Consider the following 20,507-nt stretch of genomic DNA (forward strand, 5'->3'; position numbering starts at 1 on the left):
GTGTACTCGTGTTCTCTCTCTCTCTCTCTCTCACACACACACACACACACACACGCAAATCCCTAAAATGTATGCTTTAAAAAAGAGAGAGAATGAAAAGAACAAAGAACTGTAGTAGAACACACAAAGGAACAGTTTCCCAAAAGAGGAAGGGAAAATATAAAGAACCCAACCCAAGAAGCTCCCTGCTTCTTCCAAGGCAAGACCAATGGAGACATACACAGGGAAGGACAAGAGAGCACATATTATAGAAATCTAGGAGACTATTAGTCATTATATATTTAATGTAGGAATGGAGTGGAGAATGGGGGTAGTTTCTGAGCTCATCCTAAGTCTGAGCTATATTAAATTAAATTTTTTTTGATGTGAATTCTAAGTCAGCCACATCCTTATTTAAATGATTTTAAAAATGTATTCCAGAACAGTTTAGATTTTATTCATGCCACTATTCACTATTCACCCCAATTAGATCAGGCCCTCCTGATGGCCATATTGGTCTGGAAGTGCCAAGGCAACTGCAGGTGGGACTCAAAATTCAATAAATCTTTTAATTTTATTTATTTATATAAAAGTAACTTATTTTTATTTTTTAAATTTTATTTATTAAAAAATAAAAGTAGATTTTAGAGGTAAATTAAATGTCTGACCAAATATAGTCCACAAATGATGTCATGTTATAAATATCCAAATGACCCTTGGCAGAAAAAAGGTTCCCACCCCTGCTTTAGGTGTACTAAATAAAACTAAAGAGTCTGATATTGCTATACCACTTTCCGAAGTCACATGTCTGCAACTCAACTGAGCAGCTCCCAAATCCTGTTTACAGCATCACCAATTCATATGAAATCTTTTCAAGGTTTTGGCAGGGAAGAGTGACTATAAAATAAAGTGAGTTGGACAAGATGACTCTTAGATACTTTCTACCTTTATATTTATGATATAAAATGACATGCTGATGGTTATAAAGACATTAAGCACCTAAAGAGGATCTGAACCCAGGTATTAATCTATGATGTCTCATACTGAGCACTTCACCTGATTTCTCCTTTATCCTAATCTTCCTTGTTTCAGGAATATACATGCTTTTATCTCTTCCTAGTGGATTGTATGCATCATGAGGGTAGGTACTCTGTGTTTTTCATCATTTTAATCCCAAGTATAAAGTCATTTCTGAATTTTTAAGTTTCAGACCCCATGGAAAGTGTTTTAATAAGCACATGGTGAATAAATTTTCATACTATAATAGTAAATACTTATTTTAAAATTCTTTCCAGAAGGTCAAGGAGGATTTGACAAATGAAATGCTAGATGCATTCTCTGCTTGGCTCCAGAGGACAGAATCAGCACAGGGCTGAAGTTTTAGGCAGCCTAATATAAATAGAAATGTCCTGTCAAAACTGGAATAGGATTCTTGATGAGGTAATGAGCTCCCCAAAATCACTGAAATTTTCCAAAGTTGGATTCCTTCCTGTAGTGCTGCTGCAGGAAATTTCTGCTTTTAAACACACTGGACTAAACATTCCTACTTAAAGTTCCTGTCAAAGTCAAACCAATACCATATATTTAAAACTTCAAGATGTCGATCTCATTCCTTCCCCTCACCATCATTTTTTGGAATAAAACAAAATGTATAGTACTTACTAAGTGTCAAAGACCATACCAAGCACTGAGATTCATAAAGGAAGCTCAAACCAGTCCTCATACTCTAACTGCTCAGCTACAGGGAAGAGGGACTGGCCCAGGTGAGGGGCAGGACCATGGTGAAATCTAGGCACCTGCAAGATTGGTGAATAGCTGGGACCACAGGACTGGGAACTGCAGGTCCTACAGGCAGGGCTGATGTCTTCAGAAGGAGTCAGTGCAGTGCCACTCATTTATCCAAGTCAGGCAAGTGGCCTGGAGACAAGTTCTAAGGGGCTAAGACAATCAGAGTTCAGCTAAACCTGACAAGACATTTCTTTCTCCAATTATTACTGAATATAAAAGTAATTCCTACAGAAATTTAAAACATCAACACATAGAAAAACTTAGAAACTGCATAAGAAAAAAAACAAACCAGAAAGGAAAATGGTCCCAAAGTCCTAGGAAAAAAAGCAAGAGAATATTGAGAGCCTTATGCTTTAAGCCAAATGTAAAAATCTATAAAAATTCATTTGAATCTCCTCATTTATTTGGTTAATCTGAGCTTCTACACTGCCTTCAAATTCTGAATGAGCAGGAACATGTCTTCCCTCAAACCCACATCTAGAGTCACATTATCTGGCTTAGGGGAATGTTCCCTGGACATGGCATCCTGATTTTGACTTGTTTTTTAGCCACTTTCTTTCCAGCTACCATAGATATTATTGACAATCAGTTAAGTATCTACTCAATCCCTTTTACAATGGCTTCTAAAGGGGCTCTTGGTTTGGTGAATCTCTTATGTTCAGAGTGTGGTTTTATCCCCCAGGAGATGTGCACACTGTCTTGTACTCCCTACTCTTTCACCATCTCTCCAGATACCCTTTAGATACATAGTGTTAGGGGTCTGATAACTGGTACAGCTTCTGGTCTCAAATTGCAAAGTAACATTATCTACCAAGTAACCAAACAACACCCAATGTCCTGCTTACCGGCTCATTTCCAATCTCTCTAATGATGTGGTAATTAAGAGAGTAATTCTGATCTACAATTTGTTCATAAAACCTGGGAAAGTCACAAATAATTTTACTTCTTTGAATTAGCTAGTTGTCAAGACTATTCAATGAAATTAAGAACTGGATATGGCAAATTTTAAAAAATACATAATTTTGGTCTTCTTTCTAAAAGACTGAAATAGAACCAATCACAATTTATCAAATATAGGAAAGTGAGGTTGTAAAACAATAAAGCTATTAGAATAAAATTAACATCAAATTCAATGTTTTATATATACATATAATATATACACACATATATACACACACACATATATGTATATAATATGAAAATCCTGAGAATTTAAAATGCATTTCCTAATGGGCAAGATCATTTGCTTTCCATTACTCATTTTAAATACATGGTTAAGGTCCTTAAACTATTAGGTCAGCAGAAGGCTTAATTTCTAGTCTTTTTTTCCTTCCCTACTGCTATAATTTGTGTTTCTATCTCTCTTCAGTTCCCATCTCCTTTCCTTCAATTTCTTTTTAATGCAATCTACTTCAGAACCTCTTGAGAATGATTAACATTCAGTATAATTACACATGCATTACCAAATAGGACAGGCAGAGCAGTTAAACCAACTGGGATCCCATGATGCCAGTTAAGTTTTGGTCTCATGCCACCGCAGACTCCCAAAACGTGTCAGCATTACTTCAGTAAAGTAGGTTACAGGTAGAATCAATGTAATCTTCAGAATTTGTCAGATTAAAAAGAAAGGTATCATCTGTATCCAGAGAAAGAACTGTGGAGTTTGAACAAAGACCAAGGACCGTTACCTTTAATTTAGAAAAAAAAAAAAAAAACAGATATCTTATTGTCTCATCTTGCTATCTCTTATACTTTATGTTTCTTCCTTAAGGATATGATTTCTCTCTCATCACATTCAATTTGGATCAATGTATACCATAGAAACAATGTAAAGACAGGCAAATTGCCTTCTGTGGGGGGTGGGGGTGGGAGGCAAGTAAGCTTAGGGGAAAAATTGTACAACTCAAAATAAATAAAATCTTTAAATTCCCCCCTCCCCAAAGAAAAGTAATAGATTAGGTAAGACAAAAAGATGTATTTCCAGAAAAAAGAAAGAAAGGTATCTGCATACACAGAAGGTTATTTTGAAATGTAAAAAAAGGATAAAAGCAGTGGCACAAAAAAGAAATACAACTTCAAGTGACCAACTTCTATAAAATCCAAGGTAAATGCAACCATGCTCAGGGCTTAGCTTTCAAACACTCTTAATTTTTATTAAGCTTACATGCTATATATATATATATATATATATATATATATATATATATATATATATACACAATTTAAAAGGAATTAGCTACACTCTTCTCAATGGTTTATAACCAACCCATAATGTAACATACAGATTTAGAATGTGAAAACTTAATTGAAGTTCTTGAGGTCCCAGGAGTGGTCTTCTCTTTGCCAGGTGAACCATGTAAGGCATCTATCAGTAAAGTATGGTCCTTCTTATATGAGTCCTTTAGACTGGTGTTGCTAGTGATGAGGATATACCCATTAAATCTTACTGCTTCATTTAGTCTGTGTTTTCACCCAGTCCCTGATTTCTTAGATCTATTTATCCATCCTTAAATTTCTCTCTTGACCTCATCTTGCAACTCCAATTGCTTACTGGTTATCTTAAGATGGATGTTCTGGTGATATCTTTTTTTTTTTTTAGGTTTTTTTCTGCAAGGCAATGGGGTTAAGTGGCTTGCCCAAGGCCACACAGCTAGGTAATTATTAAGTGTCTGAGACCAGACTTGAACCCAGGTACTCCTGACTCCAAGGCCAGTGCTTTATCCACTATGCCACCTAGCCGCCCATATTCTGGTGATATCTTAAATTGAGTAAGACCAAAACTGAATTCATTATCTTCGCCTCACCCTCTCCTCTTTTCCTGTATTCTTCATTACTGTCAGGGGAACCACCATCTTTCCATTTACTCAAAATGGTAACCTAGGTGCCATCCTCAACTCTTTAATCTTTCTCACCCCCCAATAGCCAACCTGTTGCCAAAGTCTGTCAATTTTATCTCCTTAACATCTCTTGCCCCTTTCTCCCTTCTGACATTGCTATATCTTTGTGCAGGTCCCACAGATGGTTTATCACAAATATTTGATAAAAGGTTGGACAGAGTCAGGATACAAATAAGAGTGTGAGGACTGACCTGTGATTTCACTGGTATAGGAAACTCCTATCTATTCAGGTCATCACCTTCTCCATAAATTTTAATCTTAGACAGTTGCCTAGGGCACTGAGCGATTAGGTGACTTGCCCAGGGTCACAAAATGGGTAAATGTCACAGGTGACACTTTGACTCAAGTCTTCTTGGTTCCCAAGGCCATCTCTCTCTCCCCAGCAGGAGACAATGACTGTCAGGATACAAGTATAGATCTTCATTCCTTGGTCCCTCAAAAAGGATTGTGCTAAGGCCTGGAAAAATTAGTGGCAGAGTGGAAAGTGCAAATGAAGTGAGTACAAGTTGTAGCTCTGTCACTTAGCAGGTAGCAGGGTCTAGGGGAAACTTGATCTGACCTGAATTGGAAGCCTGGCTCTCTTACCTTCTTCCCTGTGAGACATCAAAGCAGGCTCTTAGCCTTTCTGGAACTAAGTCTCTTGTTCTGCAAAGCAAGAGGGGATGATCTCTATGGCCCTTTCGTGTTCTGAAATGCCCCAATTCCTGGCTCTACACTGGGAATCTCTAATGCTTCAAACAAAAAGCTTCCACTCCCAGAACACATCGTGCATAGCTAGCTAAATGAATCTCAATATTCAAGAGGAAAATGTATTTGGGTCAATGCCAGAAAAAGTCAAACTTCTGACCCCTTTAAAAAAAAAAGGGAAAAAGGATAATATAAATAACATATTCACTTGTTACCAGTCATGGTGTTGCTAGATGCTGTTACCACCCAAACTAAAGAGGTCACACAATTAGCACAGGCTGAAGGTAGCAGGTTGAAGCTGACCCAAGTCCTTTTTTCCTTGGTACACTCTAAGAATCTACAACATCCTCAGTATCATGGAATAGTGCAGAGAGATTTTAATTAAACTCTAGGGAAAAGAAAACCTGCCAATTAGAATTTTGCAAGTAGTTTGTTTTGCTAGGAAATAAGTGGCTAGCAGCTGACACTGTCTTTCTGGCAAAAATAAAGCTGCTCATGCCCTCTTTCAGAAATCAAGATAAAAATCACTCTACAACATTTACATAATATAGTCCTTAAATGAGCAATTAGCCTGAAAAGACTGTTCTTACATATGGTATGGCCTCACAATGATATAACCATGACTTACCACATTATAATAGTCATAACCCAATTTTACCTATATTCTTCTTTTCCTTCATGAGTTATGGGGGTCAATGAGACACTTTAGAAAATCAAAGAAGGAGCCTGCAGTGATAACTACAGATTTCTGAAATTCAGAAACATATTTAATAATAACCAGAAGCAAACCCTGATAAAATTTTTATCATCAACCAAATTCACAAGCCCCAAAATTTCTTTCTAGTACATCTGTACTATATCAATAAATAGATGAAGTTTTAAAAATATTTCACTCAGATTGAATAAACAATTTTGTTAGGATGAAAAATAAATGATATTTTTAAATCAGAAACTTGACATTTTCTAAGCATTCAGAATTCTTATTCCTTTAACTCTATTATAAACCTTTAACCACCCCCACACCCCTTTACAAATTTGCATGGAAATACTTAGAATGTAGTTTCTACTTAATGCTATTTATAGGATTACTGGTATTTGGGCTCTAGAAATAAACTCAAAGATCCATTTGATCTATCTATGTTAAGGAATCAGGTAAATAGAAATCCAAAAATACTCCCTCTTTCCCTGAATTTTATCTTGTTGTAAAATGGAAATAACAAAGTATTACTCTGTGTATTATGAACTGATTGCTGCTAACAAGTAGGTACAAATTGTTATACATCTCAAGATTTTTTCCCTCAAAATATGAAATGAGGCAATTCATTTTTACTTTTCATTTCATTTTTTTATAAATCTTGTAATAAAAGTTACTGAGTAAAATGAATACTATATAGTTATGAATTAAGATTCTGTCATATTGGGCATTAGTTTTTTAATAATGGAAAGAAGGTGGATCTGTCTGGAAACCCATTCGGTGGAACCAAGCATTCTGGGGCACGTCATTTCATCTCTCTGGGCCTCAGTGTCTTTTTATGTAAAATAAGAAAGTTGAATTAGATGACCTTTAAAACATTTTCCAAGAATCAATGGGAATATTTCAGAAGAGAAAGGCATCAACAGTATGGAGAAATAGTTATCATTCTCTGCCAAGTATTTATGTAAAGATTTGTCATCTATTTTTTGCCATCGTGTGACAACACACAGCAATGATAGACACAATGCTAACACCACATTGCATTCGCTCTTCTTTTAACCCAGATGCAAGAAAATACTTGAGGAATTAGGATACCTCAGTCCATGCCCTGATGCTCCAAAAATCCTGATTCTGGCAAAAGGAGGCAAGTGGCCCAGCCAAGATGCCACCACTGAGAGCTCCTGCCTCTAGTTTCAAATTTAGCAAATGTCAGCAGGTGCAGTTGAGCTGTGGAGGCTGGATAAAATCTAGCCAAAATTGCCAACTCCACTGAGCAGAAGAGAAGCTGATCATTAACTGAGGTCCCTGGAGAATTGTCAGAAAGAGCAGCCCAGAACAATGGCCATTGCAATTCCCCATCAGATAATCTTTTTAGAAAAACAGAGAACTAGTCCTGGTTGTAGTTACCAAGCATCAACAACATGTTTGTTGCAGTGCAGATGAGCACAAGATAAAGATTTCTGCCACAGACACTGACATCTACTTACTACCTCAGGTAAAACAAAATAAAACAAAATATAGTCTTGTGTGATACAAACATCAGACAGAAAAACCAAACACACCTTTTAGCTTTTTACTGTTTTAACTTAGTATCACTTTATACAAATCATTATTAATTTTTTTAATTTATGGACTAAAGATTTTCCATAACATAATCCAACAAAAAAGATGACTGCACATGAAATAGTACATCCACCAAGCACAACCTGCTATTTCTTTCAAATATACAAGATTATCATGTAAATTTTTTTTACCCTTCTTCCCTCCCCCATCCCATTAGCTATCATTAGTCCAAAATAGGTGTGTGTACATGTATGTATATATGCATATAAAAAATTATTCTGTACGTATTTCTGTTTATCATCTACTGTTTGGAAGTTAATATAAAATACAAACAACATAGCTTGACATTCAAAGCCTTCTGTGACCTTATCCAACCTCCATTTCTAGCCTTATTTCCTTCAAGTTCCCTTCAGACACCCGTGGCTGAACTGGACCACAAGTCAGCCTGTACTCTAATACCAAGATTCATTTCTGCCTCCTGAAATCCTTCTCTTCCTTTAAGGCCTACCTCAGGTAACACTCTCACATGAAACTTTTCCCTTATCCCCCCAGTTTAAGGATTCCTCCCTTCCTCTAGTTTTCTTCAAGCACTCACTCACCAGGAGAACAATACCTGAATCACACTGTTCTTTGCCATCCTTATTGAGGTACATCTACACTGGAAAGGTCCCTGGGAGCTGAGGCTGTGTTCATTTTTGACTCCCCCAGTAACCAGCAAAGGGTCTGCCACATAACAGGGGCTTGATAAATGTCTCCTGAATTGAAGGGACAGCAATGTCCGAGAGGTCTCTCTGGTTGAGGATGGAGTGAAGGGTCCTCTCTGTTATGGATACAGTGCCAAGTTGGCAGTCAGGAAGATCGGAGGTCAAATCTAGACTTAAGAGATTTATTAGCTGTGTGATCCTAGGCAAATCACTTCATTCTTTTACAGCTAGTTTGCATCATCTGTAAAATGAGCTGGCAAATCATATCAGTATCTTTGCCGAGAAAATGTTAAAAGGGCTCATAAAGAGTCATATATAACTGAAATGACTGAACTATTGTAGAAGTTCCAGGTGCTTCTAGGGAAAATTGGCATGGTACACAATAGGTCAGAAAAGGAAAAGAGGAAAAATTTGCCCACTGTTTTTTGTTTTTGCAAGGCAATGGGGTGAAGTGACTTGCCCAAGGCCACATAGGTAATTATTAAGTGCCTGAGGCAGAATCTGAACTCAGATCCTCCTGACTCCAGGGTCAGTGCTCTATCCACTGTGCCACCTAGCTGCCCCCAAATTTGCCTGTAGTAAAAAAAAGGGAGATTCCTGAATTCTTAGTGGCCATAAGAGAAAGTGACAATGGTAGGTATTCCATAGAGTATGTTGAGCTGAACTGGTTATTATCTTCCAGATTAATAATTGTTAAGAAGGTCCAAGGGGGAAATCACAATCCTCATCTCAGACACCTCATCTAGCAGCATGTTTTCCTAAAGGACACAGGTTATGAGAATTTAGAAAAAAAAGTTTAATTCAGAAAAACTTCTGTCTATACCCAGAAACTCTCTACATTGAAATATGACTGTTCATATCCAAATAGCACCTTTAGATTAATATTCACTGATGTCAAAGGGCAATCAGGAATTTAATGAATATGTTTTTTGAAAAAGGCAAGTAAGGATAAACCTGATCCCTACCTTCTAGGATCTTCTTACCACTTAGTACATTAGTCAAAATATATTATTATTATATACTATAAGACAGATGATAAAAATACAAAAAATGGACTTGGGGATTGAAAGGAGAGAGAGAGTACATCTATTTTAAGAAAGTAATTACAGCATCACATGGGCAGAAGTAAATAGGAACATAAAAGAGAAATCACTTTTGGAGGGGGGCCTTATTAAACATGGAGGTAATAGTATCTGGCATCAGATTAGTTATTTTGTAGAACTCAGCCTTTAATTTTGTAGCTTCTTTTTTTTCTCTAAGAGGACAGGGAATTTAGCCAATTATCTAGATGCCAAAAAGGTAAAAAAAAAAAAAACAAAAAAAAAAAACACTTGCTTTTGAACCCAAGAAGTAGATCACATAATTGAGAGCAGAAATCCATGGATTGTTCTGGGAGGTAAATAAGTTTCCCAATAATCTTGAAATTACCATCTTCAAGGCAGATGCAAGAAAAGTTATTCCAACTCTTTAAAGGATCTCAGCAAGAGTTATAAGCAAACACTGCCTTAATTTGTATGTCTTCCTTTCCTCACATGCAGAGGCCCAGAGAGGTCATCTGGTCCAAACCTTGCATTTGGACATCTATGGAAGATAACATGGCTGCAAGTCAACAACTGAGGAAACTGCAGCCAAGAGATACTGATTTATCTGCCCAGGGTCACATGGGTAAACAAGTGGAGGCAACCAGTGTGCTTTCTACCAAACATTATCATACTGCTCAATTTTTCCTCCAAATATAAGAAAAGGCTAATAATATAGTAATAAAAGTGAGCATTTATAAGAATGCTTTAAAGCTTGCAAAGTGCTCACATCTGAATGCTTTGTATTTAACATGTAAGTTATGTGAAGAAAAGAACCATTCCTGTGTTTATTCTTGGCCAAGGTTAACGCTTTCACACATATCAAAATGTTTAATATTAGGCAGGATGTGAGAATAGAGGTCAAGCTAATCAGCTAGACCTGCAATCTGCAATCCTACTGCAAATATCAAATGCTATGCAGCCAGCCATGTCTTAGCTCTATCATGTCGTAGGCAAAGTGTTCTTGTAAACCTAAGAGTACTCCTTGAATGCCAACCATTCCTCCACAACTTTAGGGAGAACTCACACCAGGCAAGCACTCAAAGGTGTCAGAAGAAGAGATCCCAGGACACCCTGAAGGTCTGTCTCTCTTAGGAACTTTAGAACTGATTGTGCAGCATGGGAGACACTGGCACACAACTGCCCAGCATGCCGTGCCCCCATTAGTGTAGTATTCTATGAGCAAGGCAGAAATGAAGCAGTTCAAAGGAAATGTGAGGTAACCATCCCAGGAGTTCACATGGACTCTCTCTTCCCACCCTGTAGCAGAGTATTCTGAGCTTGTATTGTTTTGAGATGAAGTGTACTTAATCTATCAATGCATATTCCTCATCTGTAAAATGAAGATGTTAGATGAGATTGCATGGAAAATTCCTTCTTGTTCTAAATCCATTCTTTTATGGTCTAGCAAGCTAGAAAGGCTTTGCATATCGATCCAGTGAGATCAGGGCTGTCATATGAGGACTCCTAGTTTATTTAAGTTCATAGAGGATCATGAAGTTGACTGCAGGGTGATGTATTTGTCAACCTCAGAAATTCATGAAAAACTAGGGCATTGAAAGACTGCAAATATGGGGTACCCACACCAGTAAAATCATAATAACTATTTGTTAATGACATTATGAGAGACATTTGTTGCTTCATCCTTGACTCCAGACTTCAGAGCAGGGATTAAAGTATATAGCTTAGTAATTAAAAGGAGGAACCCCCCCAAAGTCTTGCTAATATCTACACTGAAAAAGCTCAAAAATATAACTGGGGCCACTGACTTATATGATAATTCAGAAAGCATAGGGTGCATTAACCATTAGGGGATAGAGAAAACCCTGGAGTCATCCTTTATTAATATTTCCTTTAAATTCTAAAACAAAAAGTGGTTGTAATTCTTCTCAATGAATTACTAAAGTAGTTCTGGAAAGTAGTAGTCTTTTATTTGCCTAAGGAAGGTAAATAAAGCTTTGATGGGTAGATAATTAATTATGAAACTCCTAGCTTTATCTTTATTAAATGAACTCAACTTAAAAATGGAAAGTACTATAGGGGAATAGTAGGAAGCAGTTACAAGATCTCTTTCACAAAACTCCTGAATGTAGATCTAGAAAATGGACCAGACCAAATCCTTATGGGAAAAGTCACAACAGTCATTTGCTCACCCCAGTTCCATACAGGGAGACAGAGAGGTCTATGGACACTAGGGATAGGGGTCAAGTCAAAAAGCAAGCAGGTTGATCATCAAGATAAGAACATCCCAAACCTATCCTGGGGTATTATTGCAAGGCGGGGAAATACATGTGAACTGACTACTCTGTATTCCTCTACCTAGATCCTGGGTGGAAAGAGAATGGGACATGCAACACAGAAATGGTATTCTCTGGTAGGGAAGTCCTATGCTATATATTAGAAAAGATGTTCAGAAGCAGGCAGCAGTGTGTGTGTGTGTGTGTGTGTGTGTGTGTGCGCGCGCGCGTCCTGGGGATGGGGGGGAGGCGCTGGAAGGGGCTCAGATCCTAGAAGCAGAGTGGGATCTCAAGTTTCAGCATCTAGCTCAACCTGCACAGGAATAGCCAAGTACAGGGATCCCAGACCAAAAGGAAGCCTACAATTCAGCCTCTTTGAGCCAAAAGAGCTTTCTAGCTAGCTAACAGGGCTGGAGTCCAAAAGCAGTCAGTCTACTTTTGCTCAGACCCAAACCCAGGTCAGGGCCTTGCAGAGCTCAGACAAGGAGAGCAGCCATTATACTTTGCCTGAATCAGACTGCTCTAAAAGCAATCAAAATTTACAGGTCCCCAGTCTGTCCCTGAGGTCCTGGAATAACAAAACATTCAGTACCTCCCAAGAAGATCAGCCTAGACCTTCCCTCCAGAAGTGCAGCAGAGCCCAGCCCTGACATCACAGTCCTAAAATCCAGTCCAGATTCAGAAAGTAGGCTGGAAAAATGAGTTAAAAAAAAAAAGGCCCCCAAAAGAACTCCAACATAAAAAGCTACTATAAGGGAAGCACAGGACACAAATTCAGAAGAGAATGATTCCAAAATATCTATAGGCAGGGCTTCAGAGAAAAACATAGCTTGGGAACAAATTCAAATGGAATTCCGGGAATAGAATTAGAAAGAATTTTTCTAAGATTTAATTTTTTTTATAAATTAAATGAGTGCTCAAGGAAAAGGGTGGAAAATATATGAAAGCTACAGAAGAAAATTGGAAAAGGAATTAATAACTTGGCAAAATAAGTACACAAACCTTGCCCAACCAACAAATTTCCTGAAAATTAGAATGGACCAAATAGAAAGCTGATGACTCCATGAAACAACAAAAGATATTAAAATCAAGTCAAAAGACTGAAAAAATACCATGAAAATGAATGCTATCTCATAGCAAAAACAATCTGAAATGACCTGGAAAAAAGATCAAGGAGAAAAAAAAAATTAAAAATCATTCAACTATCTGAATGTCATGACCCAAAAAAGGACCCAGCTATCAAATTTCAAGAAAATTCCTCAGTTCTCTTAAAACCAGAGGATAGAGTAGAAATGAAAAAGAATCTGTTAGCTCATGAAAGAAACCCCAGAATTAAAACTCCAAGGAATGTCCTAGGCAAGGCCCAGAGCTTTTGGATCAGAGAAAAATGCCTTAAGCAGCCAAAAGGAATGGGAGTGCCAAGGAGCCACCAAGAGGAACCCACACAATGTGGCAGCCACCGTTCTAAAGGAGAACCTGGAATACAAGACTGCAGAAGGCAAAGGAAAAATAAGCTACCCAATGAAATGGAGTATAAGGCTACTAATGCACTTGAATGCAGTAGAGAACTTCCAAGACTCCTGATTGAACACACCAGAGCTGCATACAAACTGAAGTTCAAACACAGGAATACAGAGCAAGATAAAAGGCAAACGGGAATGAACAAATGATAAAGAATTAAACAAGGATAAACTGCTCACATTCAAATATGAGAAAATGATACCTGTATACTCTAATTAGATGAAGAAAGTCTGATTAGACAAGGCACGTTTAGATGATCTTAAGAGAATGGAAAGAGAGGGAAGAGTACACTGGAGAAGGAAAAAACATTATCTCACATAATCAGGATATACAAGTAGACATCCATACCAATAAGGGGTGGGGGTTGAGGAGAGCAGCTGAAATTTGAACCCTCACTTTCAAATGAACTGATCAAAAGTAAGAATACACACATAGAACTAGAAACAGAAATAGATTCACTCAAGAAAATGCTTAGGAAAGGGTTTAAAGGGGAAGGGTAAATTAAGGGAGAGAGAAAAACAAAGTCTAAGAATGTGTATCAATGTTTGCAGGACTTTTTGAGATGACAAAGAATAGGAATCTGAAAGTTGAAAGTCTAAACTGGGAAATGGATGAACAAGCTGTAGTTTATAAAAATGAGCATAACTTTTGATAAATGATGAAGAAGGATACAAAGACACATGAGAAAATGTGTTTGAATTGATGTTGGGTGAAGCAAACAGAACCCAGTGAACAATATAAACAATGACAATAATATGGTAAAAGCAAAAAAAAAAAAAACCCAACTCTGAAAGAATTAGGAACACTAATGAGCATATTAACCAACCACCATTCCAGAGGCCTAAAGATAACCAGCCACATGGCAAAAGCGGAAATTTGATTTATTACATATATTCATAATGGGTTTTGTTTTTCTTCTGTTTTTCAATTCAAGACAGGGTAGAGAAGTTTGGGGAAAAAGTGAAAAGGCAGATTTTTGATGATTGAAACAGAACATTCAAACAAAAAAGAAAAATGAGTGGTGACAGTAGCACATTAAGGATATCTTTACTCTCTTCATCTTCTGAAGGGGTTGTGGCAGTTTGACTATAAGCAATCTGAAAATCAAACTCAATTTGCTTGGTTACTGGACAATGATAGAATTAGGATGAATGAGCAGAAGTTATAAAGAGGGAGACTATGTCTGTGTGTATTTGAGAATTTTGCAAGGAGAGTTTTCTAATAATGGAATGGGAGGTCTTTTTTTTTTTTGCAAGGCAATGGGGTTAAGTGGCTTGCCCAAGGCCACATAGCTAGGTAATTGTGAAGTTTCTGAGGCCACATTTGAACTCAGGCACTCCTGACTCCAGAATGGGAGGTCTTATAGTATGTTCCCCAATATCTCTGGGAGGGGAAAAGAGTGTGCAAAATGGGACTGAACAAGTTTACAATTTTTGAGGTTCCTATTAATTCTGAAATGCTGATTCTAAAGTCCTGGTGTGGATGTGGGGTAGAACAGACAACTTTTAATAAATATTTTCTGAACTGAAAGCCTGGATTTTCAAACAAAGCACACAAAAGAGTTTGGGCAGCAGTTCTGCTGAAATGTGAAAAGGAAGATTTTAAATGGATTTAAACTGGAAGCAAGATCATACAAATTTTAGGCTGTATCTTGGATGTTGTTCTATGATCATACCCTATACCTTGTAAGTATGGAGGTAGAGATTGAGTTTCCTGTCCTTGATTTTCATTTGGAAAGTCAAAGATTGCAATTTTTGTAACTTTAAAAAACAGGTAAGAAAAGTAGAATAAAAAAGTGGGATATAAAAATATTTTAAGAATATTAGCATACTTTGGATGGGAAGAGCCTAAAATGGACAAAACAGAATATGTAAATTGTAAAAAAAAAAAAAATCACAGAAGGCCCATTCCAGTTCAATGGATATGTTTTTGCTTTGTTTTGGGGGGGATTTTTTGGTTCACATTACAACTATTCCCCAACTGCAATGGACTGGCCTTCTGAGAGAGTGAGCACTCTAATTACTTAAGGTAGAGGTTGTATCTCCACTTGTTAAAGATGTTATAGAGGGACTTGCACTGGATTGAAGAGAGTTTTGGAGTTTATCCCTATTCAAAGGTCTATATTCCAAAAGAGTAAAACACTGCATTTTGTATTATTGACTCTAGCCCTTAACTACTTTGGTTTATGTGATCCCCAGATGCTTTGATGAGAGACTAGTCATGCAATCCAAGTATTAGTAGCTAAAACTTCATGTTTCTGGGTGGCTAGGTGGTATAGTAGATAGAGCACTGGCCTTGGAGTCAGGAGTACCTGAGTTCAAATGCGGCCTCAGATACTTAATAATTACCTAGCTATGTGGCCTTGGGCAAGTCACTTAAACTCCATTGCCTTGCAAAAAACAAAAAACAAACCCAATTTCATGTTTTTATATATTTCAGTTCAAACAAAATTTTAGTCATAGCCCCAAAACACAGCTTGTTTATTTTCTAATTTTTATTTGTTGTCCTGATTAGAAAAAATAACCAAAACCAAGCATATTTTTAAAGCTTCCTTCTATCATATAACTCATCCACCAGCTCGCCATATAACTCTTTCTAAAATGTTCTATGGTCTTCTCCTCTCTTCTCTGCACATACTCTGCTAATATTTCTCCTTTAATAGAACCAATGAATAACTGCCACTTATCAGAAAACATCCTCTCTCAGATATGTGCTTTATATATTGCTTTTTTCTGAACAGACACTTCTTCAACCTGCTCAAGTCTTTAAGCTACAGCAATTTTTCTTATTTCTATTATATTGCATTTCTCTTGTGGAACATCATAAAGGCCGATTTAATATACTCCTTTGCTTTCCAACTACCCAAAGGAAATGTAACCATCTCAGTCCACATTTTAACATCATTTTCTCCACCTTTTTCACCATTTCCTATCATTTCCTTAATTCCAAATCCTAGAGTTTAATCTGACAGGATGACTTGACAGCAGTCTGGATTTTATAATATAACAAAGAACATTATTTGTATATTTTCCTCTTTCAACTTTGGTCCAGATTTTATGTTGGGGGTTTTCTCCAAGGCACTCTGATAATTCTCTAAGTCTTTCCTTTACTCTTCCCTCATCCAATAAATAAATCAAAAATTAAGAACTGGATTTTAGAGACTTAGAAGAATCAATTTTTTTTCTTTAAAAACAAGACAAAAGCTTAAGACAAAGAAACCAAGCTACAATTTTCATCTTGGATTGAGAGGCTATTTTATAAACTGTGAATGAAATTATTAGAAGTTCAATAGAAATAAATTTAATAGTTTCAATCTCTTATTTCAAATCAAGCTAATTATAGCAATTTCAGTTATAGGTTCAAATAATTAGCATTTTCAACACATTACCATATTTCCCATGTAGAAGAGGCAAGCTTTTCAGAAAAAATTGAGGTCTAAAAACTGGTAGTGTCTTATACAGTGCTTGTAGATTTTTTGATTGGCATTTTCTGCTTTTCACACATGTTGTCTTTGCTATCATTGTTTCCCATTTGCTACTGGTATGTTAGGGGACGCTTTTCCCCGTTCTGCCCAGAAATGGCTGAATTCAGGTTCAAAGTGATCCAGTTTACAAAATCGAATGGAGGGGCAGCTAGGTGGTGCAGAGGGTAGAGCATTGGCCCTGGAGTCAAGAGGAGCTGAGTTCAAATCTGACCTCAGACACTTAATAATTACCCAGCGTGTGATCCTGGGCAAGTCACTTAACCCCAGTGTCTTGCAAAAACTTAAAAGTGAATGGAAATGATCCTGCTGAATATCAGTTTGGTCCTCCTCCAACTGAGAAAACAATCTGAACCTGGCTACAGGAAGAAGACACCCTCCTGAAAACAACCTGGCAGAAGAAGGCCCTGAGGGGCAAGACAGCTAAATGGTCTGATTTAGAGAGGGAAGTGAAGAGATGAATTGAAGATTAAAGGACCAGTGGAATTCCTGTGTCCACAAAGATGGTTCAACAGGAGGCAAAAAGAGCTTGCTGATGAAAAAGAAGTGATTGATTTCTAAGGAGAACACAAATGGTGCTTCAAGTTCATGAAACAGAATGGACTAAGCATGTGTGTACACACCAGACTTGCCCAGGGAGTGCTTCTGGTCAATCTCTGACCAGAGTCTAGGCAGGAGAGCAGGTAGAACCTCTCTGAAGACAGTGATCCATCATCAAACACAGATGAGGACAAGCTAATGAATGGGAGCTTTGGCAGTGATGAGGGTTGTATGAATTTGATGATGAATAAAATGAGTTCAATAACTCTATGAGATACTTTTTCCCCCAAAATTTTGGGCCTCAAAAGTAATGTATATCTGTAATCTATATAGCTATATCTATATATACATATATGGCACATGGGAGTGTCTTATACGTGGGGAAATATGGAAAATGATTCCAGTTTGCTAAAGAACATAATATTGGGACTGAAGGGTAGCCTAAAAGATCATCCATCAGAATCAAGTAGAATCAAAAGAACAATTTATAGGTTGACCACAGAAATACAATGGAAAATACAATCCAAAGACTTCAAAGTTCTGATGTCCAATTTTACTATCAACCAATACATGAAAATTTAGTAAGTCCCTACCCACTCTTTCCCCAACACCATACTAGGCGTTTTGGATGTAATGGTTTAACACAACAGTCAGTCCCTAGACTAAAGGAGTTTACTTTGTATCAGGAAAAAAAGTTCACTCTTCCAGTCTTCCTCCCTGTGTCTGTCTCTCATACAAAAAAAAATACAAGGCAATTTCCAGGGGAGGCACTCACTTTTGGGGTCCGAAGGGGCTTCGATGTGGGAAGTGCGGGAGGGTCTAAGAGGTCAGGATGGGGAACAAAGGCAAGAGCCAGCCACCGCGGGGGGCGAGGGAAGGATGGGGAGGTCGCTCCCACAGGGTGGCAGGGACCCGGGTCCGTTCCTGGTGCCAAAGAAGGGTTCCGAGGGGAGACGCGTGAAAAGGAAACGAACGATGGCATTCGGCCCCGCCACTGTGCAGGTAAGGAAAGGGTGGGGGCGGCTGGGTGGCGCAGGGCGCAGGGGGCAGGGCTCAGGAGGACCTGGGTTCCAATCCGGCCTCAGGCACCTCACAGTGGCCCAGCCGCGGTCCTGGGCAGCCGCGGAACCCCCCGGGCTGGCGGCGGAGGCCCGCAGGAGGGGCCCGGAGGCCAGTCTGGGGGCGCCCCCGCGGCGGAGGCCCGCAGTCCAGTCTGGGGGCGCCCCCACGGCGGAGGCCCGCAGGCCAGTCTGGGGGCGCCCCCACGGCGGAGGCCCGCAGGAGGGGCCCGGAGGCCAGTCTGGGGGTGCCCCACGGCGGAGGCCCGGAGGCCAGTGTGGGGGCGCCCCCGCGGCGGAGGCCCGCAGGAGGGGCCCGGAGGCCAGTGTGGGGGCGCCCCCGGGCTGGCGGCGGGGCTTCTGGAGCCAGGGGTCGCTTGGGGAGGGTCGGGGCCCGCAGGCCCCACGTGGCTGACCCGCGCCCCCGCTCACACTCGCACCCGGACTTCGGGGGCTCCCGGACGCGCGCCCCCGCCCCCCCGGACCGAGCCCCCAGCCCCGCCGGGCCGTCCTCACCGGAAGTGAGCAGGTAGCCGGGCTGAGCCCGCCCCCGCCGGAAGTGGGCGGCCCCCTCCCGAGCAGCCCCCCCCCCGGGCCGGCCCAGGGTCCACAATGGGGAAGGGAGCGGGGCCGGGCCTCTGGCGCCGGCCGGCCCGGGGCCGCCCCGCTTACTGACCTGCAGGCGGCGGGCAGAGCGCGGCGGCGGGCAGGGGCAGGGGCAGGGGCAGGCCGCAGGCCTCCGCGCACCCCCCCCGCGCCGAGCACCAGCCCCGGCTCCCTGCGACGCGCTCCCTCTCCGGACGGGGCACCGCACGCCGCGACGTCCGGATCCCTCCGCCGCCCCGCCCCCGCCGCGGGCGTCCCTGCCCGCTCCGCGGCTGGCCTGGCCTACACAGCCTCCGGTCCCGGACGCGGCGGAGCGCCCGGCGCCGCTCCGGGCGGCTCGGGGTCAGCGGGGCTTCCCGCGCCGCGATCCTCCCAAGAGTCTCGGGATTATTTTACCCGGTCGCGGAGCGAACTTACACGGTGCGGCCAGCCTGAGTTTCGCAGAGCTTGCCGGGAGATGTAGTTCACGGACTCCTCCCCGCGCAGACTCCGGGAGGCCTAACGCGGCGCGGGAGGCCCGGGAGGGGGAGGGAAGGCGCTGCGGCCGCAGTCCGCGCTCTCTGGCGCCGTCGGCGCCCCCTTCGGAACTCGGGAGCCCCCAGGCTTCCGAGGGCCCCCCCCCCCCCGAGCCCGGGCCGCTGCGCCCCGCCCCGCCCCCGGCCGGCCCCGCCCCACCCCGGCCGGCCCCGCCCCCTGGCCAATCACGGTCCGCTCGCACGCGCGGCCCCGCCCCGCCCGGCCCCGCCCCCAGGCCAATCACGGTCCGCTCGCGCGCGCGGCCCCGCCCCTCTCCGCCGGGTTACCTGGCCCGGGGCGGCAGGCCGGGCCCGCGCGCGCCCGAGAGCGCCTTCCCCGGCCTCGGGGCGAGAGGCGCGTCCGGGGCGGCGGCCGGCGGGGCCCGGGCTTGGGGCGCAGGCGCGGCGTGCGCGAGGGGGCGGGGCGGGCCGCGGGACATTCCTGGGCCCGGCGGGGGGCGCGCGCGGGGCGGGGCGGGGGCGCGCGGCGGCGGCGCGCGGCGGGGGCGCGCGGCGGCCGCTCACTTAGTTGTGGGGAGTGCAGGCGGCGGCGGCGGCTCGCAGCGGGCTGGGACCGCCCCGCCCCCCGGCCCGCGGGCGCACGGACGCACGGACCAGGACGGAGGGCGGCGGAGCCCCGGCTCTCAGGTGAGGCCGCCCCCGGGCGCGCGGGGGGCGGGGGGCCCCCTGTGTGGAGGCGCCGCGCGGCTGTCGGGGCCCCCTCCCCGGCCCGCCAGCCCGGGCCCCGGGCCTCCCCGAGGCGGCCCCTGCCCCGCGCCCCGCGGACGTGGTTGCCGGGGAGCCGGGGGCCCGCGCCGGCGCCCAAACTTTGCTTCCAGCGTTGGGCCGCTCGTGCCCCGTGTGCCAGGCGAGCAGAGGCAGCTTTGAGCACCGCGGGCCTCCGCGGCCCCACGAGGAGCGTGGCGAGGCCGGCTGCGGCTGGCCGCGGGGCAGTGCCCGCTCCGCCGGGCCGTGCCAGCGGGGCAGGTGCGAGGCGGAGCCGCGGGCTCACCCTGCCCCGTCGCCCCCTTTTTGTGCCGACCGGCGGGGGCGGCCCCGGGCCTCTGGTGCGGGTCCGGGGTCCCCACACCCAGGACCGCCGGCCCGGCTTGGGAAGGGGCGGATGCGGGCCGGGTGCGGGGCTGAAGCCGGGACTCC

At 42.6% G+C, this 20,507-nt stretch overlaps 2 protein-coding genes across 5 annotated transcripts in view; one reads left to right on the top strand and one right to left on the bottom strand.

Annotated features, from left to right (window-relative positions):
- HMG20A (high mobility group 20A) overlaps window positions 1-19,385 on the bottom strand; it is a 67,837-nt gene extending 48,452 nt beyond the window's left edge. Inside the window, exon 1 of one of the 3 annotated variants that reach the window (XM_074232463.1) lies at window positions 19,252-19,385. The gene's annotated coding sequence lies outside the window, so the exon portion shown is untranslated. Of the gene's footprint in view, window positions 1-18,744; window positions 18,763-18,904; window positions 19,032-19,251 lie in introns of those variants that run through there. The other 2 variants (XM_074232464.1, XM_074232466.1) reach the window with 2 other exon arrangements.
- Window positions 19,386-19,883: 498 nt separating this feature from the next.
- Window positions 19,884-20,507, top strand: part of PEAK1 (pseudopodium enriched atypical kinase 1) — a 256,307-nt gene continuing 255,683 nt past the window's right edge. For both annotated transcript variants that reach the window (XM_074232467.1, XM_074232470.1), the window contains exon 1: window positions 19,884-19,997. The gene's annotated coding sequence lies outside the window, so the exon portion shown is untranslated. The remainder of the gene's footprint in view (window positions 19,998-20,507) is intronic.

This window comes from Macrotis lagotis, chromosome 4 (genome assembly GCF_037893015.1).
Source record: "Macrotis lagotis isolate mMagLag1 chromosome 4, bilby.v1.9.chrom.fasta, whole genome shotgun sequence".
Classification (NCBI taxonomy): domain Eukaryota; kingdom Metazoa; phylum Chordata; class Mammalia; order Peramelemorphia; family Peramelidae; genus Macrotis; species Macrotis lagotis.